Genomic DNA, 20,262 nt, shown 5'->3' with positions numbered 1-20,262 from the left:
AGCCCTGTCCGGCCGGCCGGGGGCGGCCGTTTGGCCTAAGCATCTTCTTACTAATTTGGTACGGAGGCGGGAAGGACACTCGAGGAGGCGGCCCAGCGGAGGAGGCTTCGTGACTCCTAGTTCCCCTCCCGCTCTCCCGTCCCGCACGCACCTGCCCGCCCACTGCTCGGGAGGGACCCCGCGCCCAAGGGGGTGTCGCACTGGACGGAGGGGGCGCCGCCGAGGAAGCCCAGCCTCCCCCGCTGAACTGCCTCTGCAGTTCCCCAGGTAGACACAGCCGCTGTCCGCTGTGGTTGCGGGGCCTGTGGCCCTGCAGAAATGGTGTTGGCCCGCCCCCCAAGGTGGCCGGAGGGGCGGCGGGTGATGGGGGGCCAGAGGAAGATGTTTTTGGGGCGCTCTGCACCGAGTCAGGAGGTGATGTTTCTTTGCCACCTTTAATTCTTGGGTCTGGGGAAGGACGAGCTGCCCCTCTCCGGTCAGCCCGCGTCCGCTGCGGTCTGCTTTGGGGGAGCGGAGGCGAAGGGAGGAGAGACCTAGCCCCCACTTGGCCCCCAGGACCTCAGCTCACGGACCCACTTCCCAAGCAGCCCTCCTGGGGCTTCTGTTGACTGTTGACACAGTGACCCCAGGCCAGGCCACAGCGCCCCGCGGGGCGCATCGCGGGGTGGGGGGGAGGGAATGATGGGGTGTTTGTGTTTGTGTGGGGGGGGGTGTTAACAGTTGGGTGAAGAGGCAAGAAACCCCGGAGGACCTGAGGAAGGGCTCGACCCAAGATCAGATTTATGCTGGCAGAAACTAACTTTAAGTTTTCCCTGATCTTTTTATCCAAACATAAATATGGAAAAGGTAGCTCTTGTTGATGGAAAGTGTGCCTGTTTGTGTGCCTTGTTAGCAGAGGTTAAATTGTGAGCTGAAGTTCAATTGGAACAGTTGCCTCATTCACAGCTTTTACATTTTGGGGACCATGACCTTGTTATAGAGCAGCCCCGATCCCACAGCCAGGAACCCGTTCAATATCGGGGCTGCTCTATAACAACCTGAGAACTGAATATTAGGAATAGTGATTTTTTTTTTTTGTCTTTTCACAATTGATATTCACATTCGTAACTTATTTCTGCAGTCTCAAGAATCTTACAGGTATGATTTAAAGTCATGACTGCTTTATGAAAAGGGCCAAAACTATGTTTCAATAACTGATTTTAAATTAGTTGTATTTAATTAATAGACTGAATTAAAAAATAGCTTAATACAGTAGTTGATGACAATGTAGGCATTTAAATGTAGAGGATTGCATTTTACCCTCTATTTTATGTGCATTCAGATTGAGTATATATTGAACACTAGATGATAAGATCTTAAATTAGTTGGTAAAGTCTTAAATGAATTCGAAGTCTAATTCATTTCATATATAAAGATAAGTGAACAATATTTTACTACCTTGGAAACAAGACAGTTTTCCTGAAATTTCTCTTCAGGCTTCATGCATAAAAAAATCTAGCACATAAAAATAGCATATTGTTAACTGAAACACTGCTGCATATAAAATAATATTAGATAACCCAAACAGCAAAATATTTTAAACACTGTTTAACATGTTTCCAAGGCTGAGCTTACTTTCTAGAATTAGATTGAAGTACGATTTCTGAAGTGAATATTCTTTGAACATATGATCATATGAACAATGTTAATACCACAATAAACATAGACTCTTGCATAATACATTTTATAAACTAAGTATCTGAAAACTTAATATCAAGTTTTATAGACCCCTGAAACATAAAATTCTGAAAGGATGACTTTTAAAAAAACATAATCCTGTGAAGATGGAAGTGGAACTGAGAAAAAATGAGTTTTTTCATATTTTCTTACCACAGGAAACTTTTTCTGTGCATATTACAATAAAGAATGTAATTTGCAGATAATCAAAGTTATAGCTTATGATTCTTTTTAACATTGCGATATAGTTTTCATTGCTATGGTGATTTCCTAGATTTAAGACATTGACCATCAGTGAAACAGCATCCTGACACCTCTTAAATTTACTTTTTCTATGTCATTTGAATATTAAAATAGCTCTATATTTTTGCTTTTGTTTTTCTTAGGAAAAAGTTATTCATTCCATGAACTTACAGAGTACACCCATACACTAGACACAGGGTAGACTATGGGATTTAAAGGTAAAAATATTCCTGAATCTTCCAGTAGATTGAAGAAACAGGCATGAGAGTAAACAGTTACAGTGCACTTTCTGCTGCTGTGGGGGAGTTATATAAGAGGAATAGAGGGAAGGCCCAGTACCTTCAGGGGTGGCATTAGACATGGCCTGTCAGTTGAAAAGGGAAAGAGGAACAGAAGTTTGCTTGGGAACAAGTTATTTGAGGTGGTGGTTTTCAAAGTTGTTAGTGCATTGGCATCACCTATTGATACCTGTGTTTTAGCATGTGATTTATGACCTGTGCTTGGGAATGTTTTTAAGATTCCTGGGTTATTCTAAGTGGAGACATGTGTGGGAGCCATGGTTAAAGTATTCCATACAGAGGGCGTAAAATGAGCAAGTACATGAAGGTGTGCTTTGAAAACGTGTGAACTGCTTAATTCATATTCCTATCAAAAAGCATATTAGAAGAAAAAAGTTACTTCTTTGTCATATCTTATCTAGAACTCAAAGTTATTTGGGACTCAGAGTATTTTTTGATGCTGAATATAAGTTCTAGTTGGAGAGAGAAGTAATTTCTCTAGTCACAGGAGAGAATTAATGGCTTTTAAAGAATACTTTCTCAAAATTGGGGCCTCCCTCGTGGCGCAGGCGGTTGAATGCAGTGCTGTGAAGCTGTCTGCAGCCTCTGCAGTGCCAGTTCGATCCCCGCTGGCTGCGGAGATGCCCACATGGCATGGCAGATCTTACCTGTCTTGGCCTCTGCTCCTCTCAGCAGTGTATTTCAGTCAGTCTGCCTGTTCTGTTCCCTGCTATGTCTTTGGTGAATCATCTCACCCTCCCGCGCATCTGGCCTATACCCCGGCTCTTGTATAAATAAATAAATCTTTAAAAAAAAAAAAGAATACTTTCCCAAAATTAAATAATGTTCATCATTCTGGCTACAGGTCCATAATAATAAAGAAATTAGGCTTCTTTTTCTTATTTTTTTTTTTTAAAGATTTATTTTTATGCAAGAGCTGGGGTACAGGCCAGAGGCACTGGAGGGTGAGAGGATTCACCAGAGACAGAGCGGGGAACAGACCAGGCAGACTGACTGAAATACAGTGATGAGGGGAGGTCCACTGAAATACACTGCGCCACTGGGGAGGCCCCTAGGCTTATTTTTCATTCCAATAGAGGTGGCAACTTCTGAAAGTCATTTAAAAAGCTAAACAAATGCATCTTAAAGAAATCAAAACAAATTTAAGTATTTCCTACTCAAAAATCTTAAATTTCAGGGAACTCCCCGGTGGTGCAGCAGGTTGAATGCCACACTGTGAAGCTGTCGGCAGCCTCTGCAGCATGGGTTCGATTCCCGGCCTGCCAGGGAGATTCCCACATGGTGCAGCAGGCCTCTCCAGTCTTGCCTGCTGCTCCCCTTGTTAGGGGGAAATGATGTCCTGAGTTAATCCCATACAGGCTTTGTGGACCCCACCCCCACTCCAGACTAAAGCCATCAAGACATTGGGAAAGACAAATCCCATCACCACCAAGGGAGGGTGGCTGGGACCTGAGGGTGGAGTTGGGCAGCCAGGTTGGATATAAAAACCAAACACGTGGGCCTTGGGGTCTCTGGCTCGCCGATCGCTGGCCTCCTGGCTTCACTGCTCCTGGCTGGCGGCCAACTCTGAGAGCGCCATTTTGGGATTCCTGATCGGCGGATTGGGTAGGACTCATTTAAAACTTTGTCTCCCACTTTTCTCCCAGAGCTGTACATTTCCTCATTTCCCCTTCCCTTGTAAATAAACCTTTTATTAACCTTTCACGTGTGCCTGCAGTAGAGCCTTGATAAGTCCTTTTAAGCGCGCGGGTGAGGACCCACAGTCAGGCACCCCATTTTGTATCGGGGTTGCTCTACAACACCCTCGGCAGGATACTTCGGTCCTCTGTCTATTCTGCTCCCTGCTCTGTCTCTGGTGAATTCTCTCACCCTCCCACACCTCTGCTATACCCCAGTTTTTGTATAAATCTTTAAAAAAAATTTTTTTTTTAAATCATAAATTTCCATTGAGTTAATGTATATAACTTTGAAAGACAAAATAATCACATGTGGAAACTTAAATAGTGCAGTGATATAGTTCTAGTTTTCACTGCCTGTCATTTAAAATAGCCTTTTTATTATTCTCAGCCTGTGTATTGCTGAGTTTCTGTAAAATAAAGACACCAAATGAGATTTCAATGCTCAAGAAAAGTTAGGAGACTTGATTATCAGTCACTTTATCAGGCTGTCTATTATGCACCAGGACCCTCTACCAAAAATACAAATAATTATTTTGTGGAGGCAGCACAGCACAGATTAATATTATGTAGTGACCTTACTCAGTTTAGAGTTACTAAGTTGAAAAAATTAAATTCTGCCCTCTTGGCCATCATATTTTGAGGAAATACTTTAAAATAGTCGGGACAAAGTTTGGTTTTAATATATCATATAAAAGTGTACAGGAAAGGTTTCTGAAGACAGTTATGCTCTATCATTTTCATCACAAGCATCACATTCTTGTTCTTGAGGACTTGAATAATGGAATATTCCAGACTTGAATAATGGAATATTCCAGAATATTTTGGTGAGACTAGGAGGGTCAGCCAGCCAGGCCAGGCCCTTCCCTCTTAAAAAGAGGCAGTTCTTAAAAGGTTAACTGGGCAGGGTTGTGTTACCCCCCACACTCACACCCACCACCTTCAGGAAATTGCACTGAAGTCCTGGAGTTGAAAGACATAGTGGCAGAGACAGTATTAGGTTGGGGGTGCTACTGCCAGCAAAAACGTGGGAGGAATTAAATGTAAAAATAGCACTGCTGCCTTACATGTAGGGTTTCACATTATAGAGCAGAAGACTGGGAACAGAAGACGGGCCCTTATACAGAAAAAATGCCTAATACAAAAGACAACATAAGGGTAAATGCTAAGGCATAAAACTTTTGATGGATGCAGTTTGTGTATTCATACAATGGGCCTTAGGGCAGTTTTTCAGCTCTGAGATTCCTTAATAAGGGCTCTGAAAAGAGCAAAGAAAACATTCTTACCTGCAGATAGTAGGCTCCTCTCTCCAATTCCCAGAGGAAGAAATAGATGAAAAAGGAAAGGAAGTAGGATCTGGTGATAGACTGATTATTCTGAGTTATGCCTCAAGCACATCTGATTATCTTTATCTGAGACAACATTCTAGGAGGCTTCATTTTCAAACACAAATGATAACATTATCAAAGTCATTGAAATTCTCTTCCTATTTTATGACATCATTAGTTTGTACCTGAGAACTAGAACAGGAAGTTGTGAACTTCCATCTTCTAGAATACAGGCTTACAGTCTTACCAAGTACTGGCTTTCTTGAGAAAATCAGCAAAAGTTCCTTTTGTGAAGAGGGTTTATGAAATCTGTCCATTCTGTTTTAATATGGTTACCTTAAGTAGATTGGAAACATAACAAAGATGCCCTTATACTTGTTTTTAGTTGCTTAAAAAAAGAATGCTAGATAAAAGTATAAATAAGATGTGCTAGCTCTGAAATTTCACAGAAAACTTAAGGAGGCTTAAGGTCTCCAGTTGGTGGGGCTTCAAGGGACCCCCTACCCATCTGTGGCAGTTGGAATTTTGGTTATAACATAAAGTCCTAGTGTTATAACCCGATATAAAACGGGTTGCCTGGCTGTGGGTCCTCACCCGCACGCTTAAAAGGGACTTATTAACACCCCACTACAGGCACACACAAAAAGGTTAATAAAAGGTTTATTTACAAAGGAAAGGGAATTAAGGAAATGTACAACTCAGGGAGAAAATAGGGAAATAAAGTCTTTAATGCGTCCTACCCGATCCGATCCGCGGACCTGGAAACCCAAAGGCACTCTCAGAGCTGGCTGGAAGCTGTGAGCTGGCGGAGAGCCAAAATGGGGGATCCCCTCCAAAGCCCATGTGTCTGGCTTTGTACCAAACCTGGCTGCTTAACCCCACCCTCAGGTCCCAGCCACCTTCCCTTTGGTGGTGATGGGATTTGGAATTCCCAGTGTCTTTGGCTTTGGCCTGGGGTAGGGGTGGAGTCCACAAAGTATGTATGGAATTAGCTTTAGGACATCCTTTTCCCCCTAACACTAGTGTGCTGGTTATATTAACTGGTTAGGTGAAAGAGGAAAAAATATTTACGAACACCCACTTTAGATCCCTGTTTTCCTCTTAACCGGATCCCTTGTTAAAACAAAACCTGCATTCACTCCTTTGGGTTGGCCATGGAGCCAAATGCCACAAACTCTCAAGAAATTCTTTCAAGACAAGGGAGTGGTTAGATTTTTCTTTTCGAGGGTAGCCTAATATGTCATTCTATTAGCCTAAGCAGAATTCTTATGCTCTAGTTCTTTGAAGAAAGAGTATGGTAATTAGACCATGGAGTTTGAATTAAAAATCAAGAATTGTGCAGTTATTCTCAAAGGACCTCAGACCCAAAAGGTTAGCTTTGATAGGCCTAGAGAAAAATGTGCTGAGTGATAGATGGCACACACTATTAATTAGATCTCCCTTTGAAGGTAAGACTCTTGCGGAACATAGAGGGTAGGCCTTTTTAAACATGCCCATTTCAAAAACTTTATTTTATGTATTTGTGATTCATATATAAATATGGCAAACATTCTATGTGATTTCTTGAATAAACAGAATCAGCAAATTAGTGATTTTTGTCACATACCCCAATTTCTTGAAGAAAAATGGGAATATATACCTAATATAATGTGCCAATCAATAGAAAAATAATATTCTAGCATACCACTTACTTTTATAGCACTTTTCATTATCTGAAATTCCTTATGACTATGTTCACAATTTTTATCAACTCTCTCCCTTTAGAATTTAAGTTTCATGTGAGCACAGACCTAATCTGACTGCTGTAGCTCCAGAATCTAGAAAAATGTCTAATACATATTTTTTTAATGAATGAATTCCATAAATTATGTATATGGAGCACGTGTGTGTGGGGGGGGTGAAATAAAAAGACACTAAGGTAAGCATAGGACAAGATTAATATTTTTGAGATGCTTCTTAGGAATATATTCCAGGTGACAATGAGAAAGGATCTATCTTAAGAAGACTTTGTTGATTTGAATGGGACACATATCAGTCAGTTCACTTAGTGTTTATATTTGTAAGTATACATGTGTAGTATAATGATCAATATTCTATATCTATTGATTTTTTTAATGATTTTATTTCTGTTTGCAGCCTTGCCCTGACCTTTAGCAACTCGCCCTATAGCCTTTCAAGATATTAAGAAGAATGTTCATGGAATTTTACTAGAGTAGTTAATCAATTATTGAATTCCTTGCCAATAAACAGTTTAGTGAAGTACCCTGGGGAACAGAGTGGTTTGAACTGCGCAAGGGGGAATGAGTGGTCTTGCCTCCTTTTGTTCAGGACCCCCACTTCTATGTGAAGTTTAACTGGCCCTTGTCCCCTGGAGCTGTTCCACCTCTGGCCACGGAAACTGCTCTGCCTACCACCTCTGCCCTTCTCCTTCTCCCTCTAGAGTGTTTTATCTTAAGACTCTATGACCAAACCCCTCCCAGGTTTCTCAGTTAATCAGCCATTTTTGGAATATATTTTGAATATCTTCTCCATTCTCCTTATACTTTCACATTCCATTATTTCCCCAACCTTCTAATATAACTTTCTTAAGAGTCTCAAAACTCAGTCATCCATTTTCTTGCATTTTGCTTTAAAGTCTCTGAGGAAGATTAAAGAAAATCAAATAAAGGAGTTGATTAGTCACATCACCAAGACAACAGTTGCACACTGGAGGACTCATATATGCTTGGTCACCTTTCTATTCATCCCTGGTTGGCTTCCTTTCCCTTTCCCCACAATGATTGTTCACATTTTTATGGGCCTCTTCAAGTCCCTCATCCCAATCTGAAACCGTGCCACTCTCCAGGGTTGACAGCCTGGCTCTTTCTTGATCACTGATCTAAGAGGCTGATAAGTATTATCTCTTGAATAATACTTACTGTCTTTGTAAGTATAGGTACTGTCTTTGTCCCTTATTTACATGAGCCCCAGATCTTAAAGAATATTAGAGGTGGTACCTGGATCTGAACCCAAGATACCTAACTCCAAGCACATGCTCTTTCTTGCACAGTTGACTTGCTTTTGGTGCAGAGCTGATAAGGCATTTTCTTACCAGGGATTTAGTCCTCTCTACCTCTAACTTCTTTGTGTCTTTCTCTCCTGATTCGTCTCAGTCTCTTCCTACACATGCCCCCCTAGCTATTTGAGAGCCTTCTTCATCACTCATTTATTTATTCATGTAGCAAATAACTTATTAATTGTCTATTATATATCAGTTGTCAGGACATGGAAGAAAAGAAGGCCTAACCTCCTGTCCTGGAGCTTAAATTCTAATTATTTACTCTCCCTCTTAACATTCAACATCTGGCCATATCCTAGACCCTTCTTTCTACCCACAGAATGTTGAAGTCACTGTGTATACTACATCTAGCACCAGTCTGGGCAAGGCACTAGGTACGTGATTGACAGCTGGATGACTAATTCCAGGTAGGGCAATCAAGATCTGGCTGTTTGTCATTGATCTTCTGAAAAGAGGCCCACTTCGCTAGTGTCTCTAGCTTTAATATCTTTTGGGGACTATAATGAAAGCCAGCACATTACAATTATTGACTAACTAATTGCACACTAGCTGAAATGTATTCCTACTATTTTACCTCAAGCTTGTACCTACAGTTTAAGACTTGTAACAGCATTATGGAAGGAAATGCATGTTGTCTATGAAACAGGGACTTTTCAAACCCATATTTTGCTACTTCTAATCCAGTGATTCTTAACTAGAGGGTGGTTTTGCCCTCAAAAGAGCATTTGACATTGTCTGGAGACATGTTTAACTGCCTCCACTTGGGAAGGAAGAAGGCGATGCTACTGGTGTCTAGTAGGTAGAGGTTGGGGATGCTGCTGAACATCCTGCAGTGTAGGACACCTCACAACACAGGGCTACTCTCCTACTTGGGATCCCCTGACTTAAAATTTGAACTCAACTGGAACATTTAGGTGTCCTACGATTCGGGTTGAGGGGAGGATCCCATCTAGACATGCTCACTGAGCCTGCTGGAGGTCTGTTGAAAAGAGTTACTGTAGGCCCAGACTTTATTATATTACCCATATATAGAGGCTTTCATTAGTCTCTAAAAGATAGTAAAAGCTAGAGACACTACTGAAGTGGGCCGCCTTTCAGAAGATCAATGACAAACTTCCAAACTTTGATTGCCCTACTTGGAATGAGACACTTGGGCTCACTTACTCCAGTTTACCCTGACACTAACTTACCTGTATCTTTTTCTCAGCCCCAATGCTGATACACATTGTATGTCTTCCTGCATCACCTTTTTTAGCATATGGCAGTTTTAAGAGGGAAAAGTAAATAGGGTAATACCTTTATCTGACAAAAGCATTTTTGCAATAAGTAATTTCTGCCTCCGGCTATAAAACTTCTAACATGGTAGAAGACATTCTCCTTGTCAACAGAGATCTAACAAATTTATCTCAATCCCAATTTAACTATAGCGAGATAAAAGAAAAAAGTTGGAAATACTAAAGCTTTTCACTTAAATCACTAGTAGTAAAGAATCAATTCATTAAGTTAAAATTAGTCTTAAAGAAGAGTTATATTAATAAAATATAAAATTTCAGGTCTCCCTGGTAGTGCAGGGGTTAAAGTCTTAGCGCTATCAAGCTATCCAGCCACTGCAACATGACTTTGATCCCTGGCCAGGTAGCTGGCCCATGTGACGAAGCAGACCTCTCCTGTCTTGCCCACTGCTGCCCTCAGCAGTGTATTTCAGTAGATCCACCTGTTCTGCTCCCCACTCTGAATTCTCTGAATCCTCTTACCCTCCCCCATCTCTGGCCTACACCCCAGTTCTTGTATTTATAAATAAATAAAAATAAATCTTAAAAATATATAAAATTACAATTTAACCAGACCTGAGTATTGCTAACTTACTATTATAATCATTACTAACAACTCTAATTACTTAATTAGCTAAATTTTATCTTTAAGAAGTGTTGTGGAAATGTATCTGATAGATTAAACCATGTGTTTTGAAAAAATAACTACTCCCCCAAAATAGAAATAAACTATGAAAGAATGATTAAGGCCATCAAAAATCATTTGCATAAATCACATTGATCCTATCCATATTCACTCAAGCCATTTTCTTTATTTTCCTTCCACTCTTCATAGCACTAACATAATAAATTTACATATATGCAAGTATATCCAAATTTCATTAAAAGCAAAACCCAAGAATAATTATAAAAATGTACATTGTTAAGCACATTTTTCAAATATTGTCTGACTCCCACTTAGACTTATTAGCTGATTTCTTTTAGACATTGGTTTCCAAATCTGGCAATGTGTCAGAACCATTTGAGAACTGGTGATAGAGCTGGGAACCTTGAATTTAAAATAACAAACTCTCCAAATGACTCTAACACCCATTTGTCACCATATGGTTAGTTGTTATGTTAAATGAAGAGGTCAGATTAAAAGGTGCTTTTAAAATGTTTATTTTGAGGCCCCCAAATGCTCTAAGTGTTAAAACTACCACCCCCTTTCAATACATAAAAACATATATTGGTTGGGGGTGGAGGAGGAAATGTGTTAAGATGTGATTAACCTTTTTAATTATAATAAGGACACGATGTCAATTGGGGAAGGAGTGCCTGTTTTTAATTTACTGTGATATGAATAGAATAACTAAAACTGTGACTGTTAATTTGGTCAATAAGCCATTCAAGTAAAGATAAAAGCAAAGGAACCCACCAGTCTTAGTGAATAACATGAATAACACATCTAGTCCTCAGGAACTTCCACATCAATTTAACAGTGTGTAAATGAATTACAATCTTAATTAACATTTCCATAAATAAGCTGAAGGGCAGCTCTGAACAAATAAAATATATAAGCCCTCCAATTTTGACTTCCCATTTCATAGCTTTACTCTTTTGATATTGCCTAATAAATAGCTATATATTTCATGCCTACAGTATTAACCTACTCTGGGCTTTGGAAGGTGACACCCCATAGATAAATACAAGGTTTCAGGACTAGATATTATTTTTTTTCCTCTGAATGACAAGTGACTTCAAAAGAGTGGCTTCCAGGAATGCAATGAATTTCAAATAATAATGACTGTTGATTATTGATTTTTCACTGTGCTTTAGGTCCCTGTGCCAAGTGTTTTAAGTTTATTACCACATTTAATCATAACAGCTGCCTTATGAGATAGGTGCCATCACAATCCCTGTTTTCCCTGCAAGGAAATCAAAACACACAGTCTATGCAAATTTAAATCGTTCCTTAGTAATGGAGTTTCTAAATAATTTTTTGAACAAAATAAGTTACACTGAAAAAACAGAAACACCTAAGTTTAATTAAAAAAATTAACTGACACTAGGATGTCCAGTCTTTTAGCATAGGGTCTTATTTCCAGGCAGCAAGCTAATAGTATCCTAAAATTGCAAGAAGTACTCAAGATATGTGCCCACTCAAACTGACTCAACCCAGATATGTGTATGGAACAGGAGGGCCTGCCAATAAAATTCTCAACCCTATTTCCAGTGGGTAGATGTATTAAAAATTACAAAAAGTTACATGGAGTCATTTGGCAAATAGGAGTCAATAAGGGATGATGATACCCCTTCTACTCCAACAGCTTGAGTTTGCCTGCATTTTTATTTTTTTTAAATTTTTTTTTATAATAAATTTTATTTTTATATTCCCCATACAATTCCAACCCCCCCATTCTGACCCCAATCCCTCCCCTCCCGCCCCCCACCCCCAAAAAATGTCTCTGGTTCATAGTTTTTTGTTGATTTTGATTTTCACTTTCTTATAGTTATTCATTTTCCTGGTCCCTTATTTAAGTTTTCTAGATTCCTGCTATGAGTGAGACCATCCGGTATTTTTTCTTTTTCTTTTTGGCTTATTTCACTGAGCATGATCCCTTCCAGTGCCATCCATGTTGCTGCAAATTGCATGTGTTTATCTTTTTTGAATGCTGAGTAATATTCCATGGTATATATGTACCACATCTTCTTGATCCAGTCATCTATTTTTGGGCATTTGGGCTGTTTCCAAAGCTTAGCTATTGTAAACAGTGCTGCTATAAACATAGGTGTGCAGGTGCTGTTTGGAATTGATGTTTCTGTGTCCTTTGGGTAAATACCTAGGAGTGGAATTGCTGGATCATATGGAAGCTCTATGTTTAGTAGGTCAAGAAATCTCCACACAGCTCTCCATAGTGGTTGGACCAGTTTGCACTCCCACCAACAGTGCAGGAGAGTTCCTTTTTCTCCACACCCTCACCAACATTTGTTGTTGCTAGTTTTTTTAATATGTGCCATTCTCACTGGTGTGAGATGGTATCTCATGGTAGTTTTGATTTGCATTTCCCTGATGACAAGTGATATTGAACATTTTTTCATATGCCTGTTGGCCATTTGCATTTCCTCTTCAGAGAAGTTTCTTTTTAGCTCTTTTGCCCATTTTTTGACTGGGTTATTTTCTTTGTTGTTGTTGAGTCTCATCAGCTCTTTGCAGATTTTTGTGATCAGTCCTTTATCATTAGTGTTGGGTGCAAAAATGTTCTCCCAGTCGGTGGGGTTTCTCTTTGTTTTTGTTATTGTCTCTTTTGCTGTGCAGAAGCTCTTTAATTTGATGTAGTCCCAGCTGTTTATCTTTGCCTTCACTATCACTGCTTTGGGTGATGTATCTGTAAAGATGTCTTTGATGTGCAAATCACATAGTGTTTCGCCTATATTTCCTTCTATATATTTTATGGTTTCAGGTCTTATGTCTAGTTCTTTAATCCATTTTGAGTTGATTTTGTGTATGGTGTGAGGTAGTGGTCAAGCTTCATTCTTTTGCATGTAGCAACCCAGTTTTCCCAGCACCATTTATTGAACAAACTTTCTTTGCTCCAATGCATAGTCTTTGCTCCTTTGTCAAAGATTAGTTGACCATAAATCTGTGGGTTTATTTCTGGATTTTCTATTCGATTCCATTGGTCTGTATGTCTGTTCTTGTTCCAATACCATGCAGTTTTGATGATTATGGCTTTGTAGTATAGTTTGAAGTCTGGGAGTGTGATGCCTCCATTCCCTTCTTTCTTTTTCAGGAGAGCTCCTGCATTTTTAATTGATCACACTCAAGAACAATGACAAGCCCCTCAGGTGCACTGCTACACCCCTCCACCCCTCTGTGTTCTATCTGCACCAGCTTTTTCCCCTCTTTTCCAGTTAATTCACTTGAGCCAGACACACAACATTAAGGAGAGAATTGGACAGTTCAGGTTATTTATGGGGAACTGACTGGCAGTCCCTGGGATCACCTTTGCCTTTAGTCTCTGTGATTTTGTTTATCACTGCTAAAGGCAGATTATAAAATCAGCCATGCAACAGGAGTCTATGTCAGCTATGGCTGTCAGCCCTGAGAGTCTCCTGGAGGAATGTGAGCAATGCAGAACCACCCTTAGCTGGAGGCTCCTAGTCTGAAGGGGGTAGTAGGGAAGGAGTTACTGTTCCCACTGGCATTGAGGAATGGGCACCGTGATATCCTGTTTCACTCAGCTTTACCCATGGAAAGAATTTGGCATACGTTTATTTCTTAAAGATTTTCCTAATACTCTTCATAACTTAGAGAATTTTTAAATATTCTTGAGTTTATTTTAAGCCAGCCATTAAAATTTTGCCCGGAGTGGGTGGGGGGTGGTATTTGGGGAGAGGTGAGTCAAATCATAATGATTTTTAAAAAATTGTTTTAGAGGTACTTATGGATTACATTCATGGAAATACAAAGATAGCAACTTGTAAATTTAATCCTTATCCTCACTTGAGGTTCTTCCCTACCCTCCCACCTCCCCACCAAGAGCTATTTGTAATTCTGACTTCAAAATAAGATTCCTTTAGTTTTATGACTTGTTATGCTAATTAAGAGAGGAAAAACTGTTTATTCCTTGTTCTCCATTCCCTTTCAGTTTGTTTTTAGATATACTACACTGCAACTGTGTGAGGTAGGGTAAATATTGTTGCTAATTGTACTGTTCTGTGCTGATAACATGCCATTTGCTTTATGTCAGCCCCTCCCCACTCCCCCAGCAACTATTTCTAGCCAGTGGTATCACTCTTATGTATTACATTTCCAAAAATAAATATAAAAATCTGCAAAAGTGTGTTCCTAAAATACAGGAGTGACACACATATTTGACATCATTCATTTACATACTAAATGGGAACCTATCAATTAGTTAGAAAGTAAAATCAGTTTTTAAAGAAATGACTTTTCTTTAGACATTTATTTTTTCTCTTAAATAGGAAACATTCGTACAAATAAGATTTCCTGCCAATTATTTTAAATAAAAACATGTATTTTTTTTTTTAGTGTGAAATAACAGCTGCTATTTACTTAAAATGTTTATCAATATGAGTAGCTCAGAATAAATCTGATCTTGTTTTCCCCACAGGGAGTTGCCTTGGTCTTATCTTCTCAGCCCTCTTGGAAAGGAGTCTCTCCTCTTCCCCTTCAGGTCACCCCATATAGGGATGAGACATATAACCCAGTACTGGAGACCCATGGAAATAAGCATTGGTCCTTATAAAATGAGCAGCTTTCCAGAGGTCACATACATATTCTGGCCTTTTCCCTGTAGATTTTATTTTGAAATTGGACCTTTCATATAGTAAGTGGCATTTGAACAGCACTTTGCAGTTTTTAAGCCACAGGCATTATTCTCATTTACCTCACAAAAACAATACAGGGACTTCCTGAATCATCTTCAACACAAGCTCAGCATTTCACTTGGCTCTTTTGTCTCCAGCTGCCCAGAATGGGACAATAGCAGGTTCCCTTATGGAAAACAGCCAATGCAAATTTGATGAGTTGACCAAAGTGATTTAGTTAGTGGCAGAAAGGACCAGAACTCCAAGATAGGAGGGCAGGAGAAGCCAGGCCACAATCCCCACCTGCCTTCCTCCCTTTTCTGCAGATTTGAACATAAACACGGCAGAGTAAAGCACTAGGTACAATCAAATGAACTTTTTATTGTTTTATTTAGGAGGAAAACATTTTCTAGATGAAGGATATTTGGAAAAGATCAATTGTAGCTACTTTAGTGAGTGATTACTGTCATTTCACGTACTCCCCTAGGCACTTTGGGGGAAGTTTTTCATTTTCATGGTATTTTTATGCCTCCCACAAATCTGCAGAGTAGGTGTAATCACTTTAAAAATGTGAGGTAACTGAGTGAGTCATGGTGAAGTCCCTTGTCCTAAAATCTTCTCCAGCTTTATTGAGATGTAACTGACATCCAACATTGTATAAGTTTTAGGTGTAGGGTATTATTACTTGATAGACATAGATTGCTAAATGAATAATATGTGATCACTTAACACATCTATCCTTGTTGAAAGACAATTATTTCTCAACAGCTAAATACAATATCTTGTGATAAAATTTACTTAAAATATTAAAGGAATAAGAGCATTTCAGTTTTTTTCCCTAAATATATTTGTTTAAAAATTGAACAACCAAGAGCATTAGTGCAGAAGGTTTTATTTGCCAGCACCTAGGTTCACGTGATTTAGAATGGTGCTGGGTCCATGCATGGCACCATGCCAGACTCTGCCTGCCTAATACTGGAAAAGACCTGAAGCTTAACACCAAACACTGCTCAGAAGCCTCTGGGAGAAGAAGAATCAGAAAATAGACTCAGGATTTGGAAGGAATAATTTAATCTCACATTTTCATTTTATAAATGAAAAGACTGAAGCTCAGAGAGATTAAGTGACTTTACCAGGTTACATGGAGCTAACTAGTGGCAATAGCAAGATTCAAGTCCAAGCTTTCTGTCTGTATCTTCTGGTTGCACATAAGCTGCCTGTGGATTTGTGAGAATTTTCTGTTTCCTAATGTTTATGTATGTGTCAGACACTAATTCCATGTATTTAAGTAAACTTTTCTAAATTAATTTTCACATCTATTATAGACATTGGTAAATGAAAATGTGTTTGGATTTCCCAAGAGCACTTGAATTTCATGAGTTTTACATTTACAACAAAGGAACCAGGCTCAGCAATTTAATTTTCATGGCCTAAAAGCTCTTGTTGAAGTCTTTACCCTGACAAATAATTGGTTTTGAGAATAGGGGCTAGAGATAATTCAGAGATATGATAAGCATTCATTTAGTTATTTGAATAGATGTATATTGCATGCCTATAATGTTTTAGGCATTGTACTAGATACAAGTCACACAATATAATGTGAAATAGCTCTTTCCCTTTAGGAATAATTTTTCTCTTTCTGACTAGCAAAAGATCTCATTGTTGCTATTTTTAAATTAGGTTACTATCTCCCACTTAAGAGTATTACATGTAATATGTGCCACATGATTTTTTAGATGGTAACATACAAGCATTTTTAAAAACAGTTGTGTGTTTATTTCAGTATGTTTTCAAAAAAAAGAAGAGCGCGCAAACTCACATTTAATATATATTATAGCTGTGGATATGCTGGTGGTCCACTTTATGCAGAGTGTGAACTATAGGCATGATTCTTAGGCATGTTCTATAAACCTTCTGCCATAATATTCTGAAGCAATGTTGATATGAGTTTTTGAAAGTAAAGATGATACGGACTTTCAGCATGTACTGTAAGTCCATATTTTTAATCTCCCAGGGTACATCAAATGTCACCTCTGAAGGTTGACAGTCATTTAGTATGTAAGCTATAATCCATCTTTATTGTGTTAGTCATGCATAGTGCCATGTTCTCTAAGGAACTTACTCTTAGGTACACATGTTAAAAATCGATTAGGATTGTTATTATATTGTTTACTTTAACATATTTTATTTGTGAAATATAACTACTTTTTATTATAACTTTGTGATACCTTGTAATTATAGCAAATAATTATTTACTTTTTCATTTTTAATTCAAAGATGTACAACGGTGTTCATCTTATAAAGATCATATAATAATCAGTCAAAATAAAGTCATGTTAAACTGACTTGTTTAATGAGACAGCTGAGCTTTTAGTTAGCATCTACAGTCATAACCTGCACATCTGGGCAATAGGTTTTGCTGTATTAAAACTACTTTACATTGGTGTGAATGCTACAGACTGATGGAGGACTATGGGTGCCCTGGTGGTAGGTGTGGTGGGATAACATACATCTGAAAATGTATGAATCATATAGGGTGTTGTGTACTGTTAGCGCAATAAAGAATAATACAATTAAAAAACAACAAGCACCAGGCTATGAATACGAGGATGATGTAAAGGCTATACAAGATCAAGGGAAGCTGGCATCTCAGCATTCTCAACTAAAAAGCCCTGATCGTATGGGTGAAAAAAACAAAACAAAACAGGGAGAGGGAGGAAGAGGTAAACAATAGCAGAATCCCAGACCCAATCTCCAGAGAGATTGATTTAATAGGTCTGAGCTAATAAATATGCATTTACAAATACTTTGCATCAGAAAAATTTCAAACCTACAGAAAAATTTAGGGGCACAGAAAAATAGCCTTTAAGCTATCCCCATATACTCCATAACTTAGATTGAACAGTATTAATCTTTTATAATATGTGCTTCCTCTATTTTTTGAAGTATGTGAAAGCAAATCCTAAACATGTTTTGTATTAAACACTTTAGTATGTATCCTTAAAAACTGGCATTTTTTAAATATATCCAGATACCATTATGACAATCAACAAAATTAGTAACTCCTTGGCCCTCAAACTTTCTGTGTATCTTCCTGTGGTTTTTGGGAATCCAGATGTAGAAAAGTTCCATGTATTGCATTTGGTTATTTTAGAAATTAGTTTTGCTTTTTGATGAAGAATTCCTCATTCACCTGAAATCACTATTAACCAGAACTTCCATCATGCTGGCCTCTCTAGGCTTTTAGAAGACAATTCCAATTTATAAAGAGTCATAGATAACATCTTTCTTTCAATATATGATGATGATCTATGGGTTTGGCAGTCTTGGTCCTCATTAGAGATCATCAAGAGAATGTGAGTGTGCTGGAGAGGCTGCCAGATAAGAGCTTTGGATAGAAAAGAAACTATTTCTGAAGCAACTGCAACTTTTCTATGCCATCTTTCCCCAAAGTGTTCCTGTGATTAAAAGATTTTCTTTTCAAACAGCTCAAGAAATAGCCTACATAGAATTCCCCTCTTCGAGGCTCATGTTCAGTACATTAAAAACTCTTTGGTATTGCTCAAATTTTATTCAGTGCTTCCCAAACTTCTTTCATTATGGAGTTGGGCTTTTTCTCTACCACAGTTCACCTCTTAACATCTCTTGTAACATAACTTGGGGAACACGATGATCTTTTGATCTATGCTACTATTATGACTGCTTTTGTCGGGTACATTGATAAGATTTTATTCGGGCAAAGCACCTTGTAATCACTTTTGCTAGTTTTCCTCTCACTCTTAGATCCTGTGGTGTAAGCTGGTATTTTTATCCCCATTCAAAGTAAGTGCTATTGAACACATTATATGAACTGAGTAACAAACTATTGCTAGAGTTAGGATTTGATTTAAAGCCCTAAATTTTAAAGACTTAATTGTTAAAAAATCCAAATAATCCCCAGTTACCAGAGTTTTGTTGGCTTTTGTTAGAAAAAAAAGATAATTTCACAGGGTAATATTTATATTTTCATCCCCCATCCTCTGTCACTCATCACACCCTAACTTATGCTGTAAAGAATAACTGAGCCAGAGCTAGAGGGAAATAGTGCCATTTTCCCTGAAACAAAACGTCTTAAGATGAGTTGTCACTTTTTTTTTCATGATGAACATATAAACATTTATAAGTGGAGAAATGGAGTAGGAGACATAATCAGATACCCCTGAAGACTGAGATACGGAAAACATGTAAGTGTGTCTCTCTGGGGGAGTGTCACCAAGTGCCCTGTGACTCCTCTGTGTTCCTCTCCATCTATAGACTGCTATGGCCGCCACCATGCAGGGATGCCAGGTGGTGGTGGGTGGCAATGACATCAGTAAAAATTCCATTTACCCAAGGAAAGTAAAACTATTACTCAAAAAAAAAAAAATATGTACCAGTTTAATTCTGGAACTGCTCAGTTTCTCACCCTGGGTGGTAAAAATGTCTCTGAATTTTCTCTGCACTCTCTAGGCAAGTGCTCAGAATCTTTTCTCAACTAGGAGAAAAGCAAGTTGTCTTTTCAGCAAGTAGGATATACCACTCCTCCCCATACCTCCTAAAGCTGCCCATTTGATTATTAGTTCCCAGAGTACTAATATGCATATTGTATATGCCTATTGTACCCAAGCATAGAAAAAATAGAAGTCCTGCACTATGAGATTACTGTTGGTTGTATAATATAGGTATAATAATTTACCATTAATATCTCATTGTTATACTTTCTCATTAGTTAAGATTATATTCTTTTCTCTCCCTATTTATTAGCATTTTCCTCCTTTGTTTATTTCTTAGTTGGCATAGTGAATTGAAATTGGCTTAGAACTAGATGACTCCAGCTTTAATCCCAGCTTCACTTACTATCTTTGTGATCTTATGCAATTTACCTAGCCTCTCTGAGGTTTCATTTTTTCATCTAAGAAATGGTGATAATAAAACTATCTCAAGGATTATGAGAATTTCATAATATGAAAAAAATGAAAATGCTTAACATTCAGCATGTGGGCAGTTGACAAATGTTGGTTTCTTTGTTTTTTTCTCTCCTCTGCTTGCATTACTTACCACCCAATCCCATTATTTTTGGAAGAAAAGAATAAACAACTTCTGTGAATTTGTTTTCCTGTTTTCTTTGAAATAATGCCATAGGCAATGAAGGGCTTATCCTAAAGGAATCTGCTTCAACTTGCTGGAGCAGAGGAGGAGTTCTGTAAGAGAAGCAGCTGACCAGTTGACTGGACAGTGAAGACTGCTAGTCAGCACCGAGCCTCTACCTTTGCACAGATCAAGTGCTAGGTATTTTTTCAAACTTATGCTAATCATTTGTTCAAAAGAAAAAATAGTACC

General features: G+C 38.6%; 1 protein-coding gene across 2 annotated transcripts in view; it reads right to left on the bottom strand.

Annotated features, from left to right (window-relative positions):
* Positions 1–20,262, bottom strand: part of FRMD6 (FERM domain containing 6) — a 136,465-nt gene that overhangs the window by 99,619 nt on the left and 16,584 nt on the right. The window lies entirely within an intron of this gene.

The sequence above is a fragment of the Talpa occidentalis genome, unplaced genomic scaffold, assembly GCF_014898055.3.
Source record: "Talpa occidentalis isolate TD23 unplaced genomic scaffold, MPIMG_talOcc4v2.1 talOcc4.11, whole genome shotgun sequence".
Lineage (NCBI taxonomy): Eukaryota > Metazoa > Chordata > Mammalia > Eulipotyphla > Talpidae > Talpa > Talpa occidentalis.
This window is presented reverse-complemented; position numbering and strand designations above follow the sequence as displayed.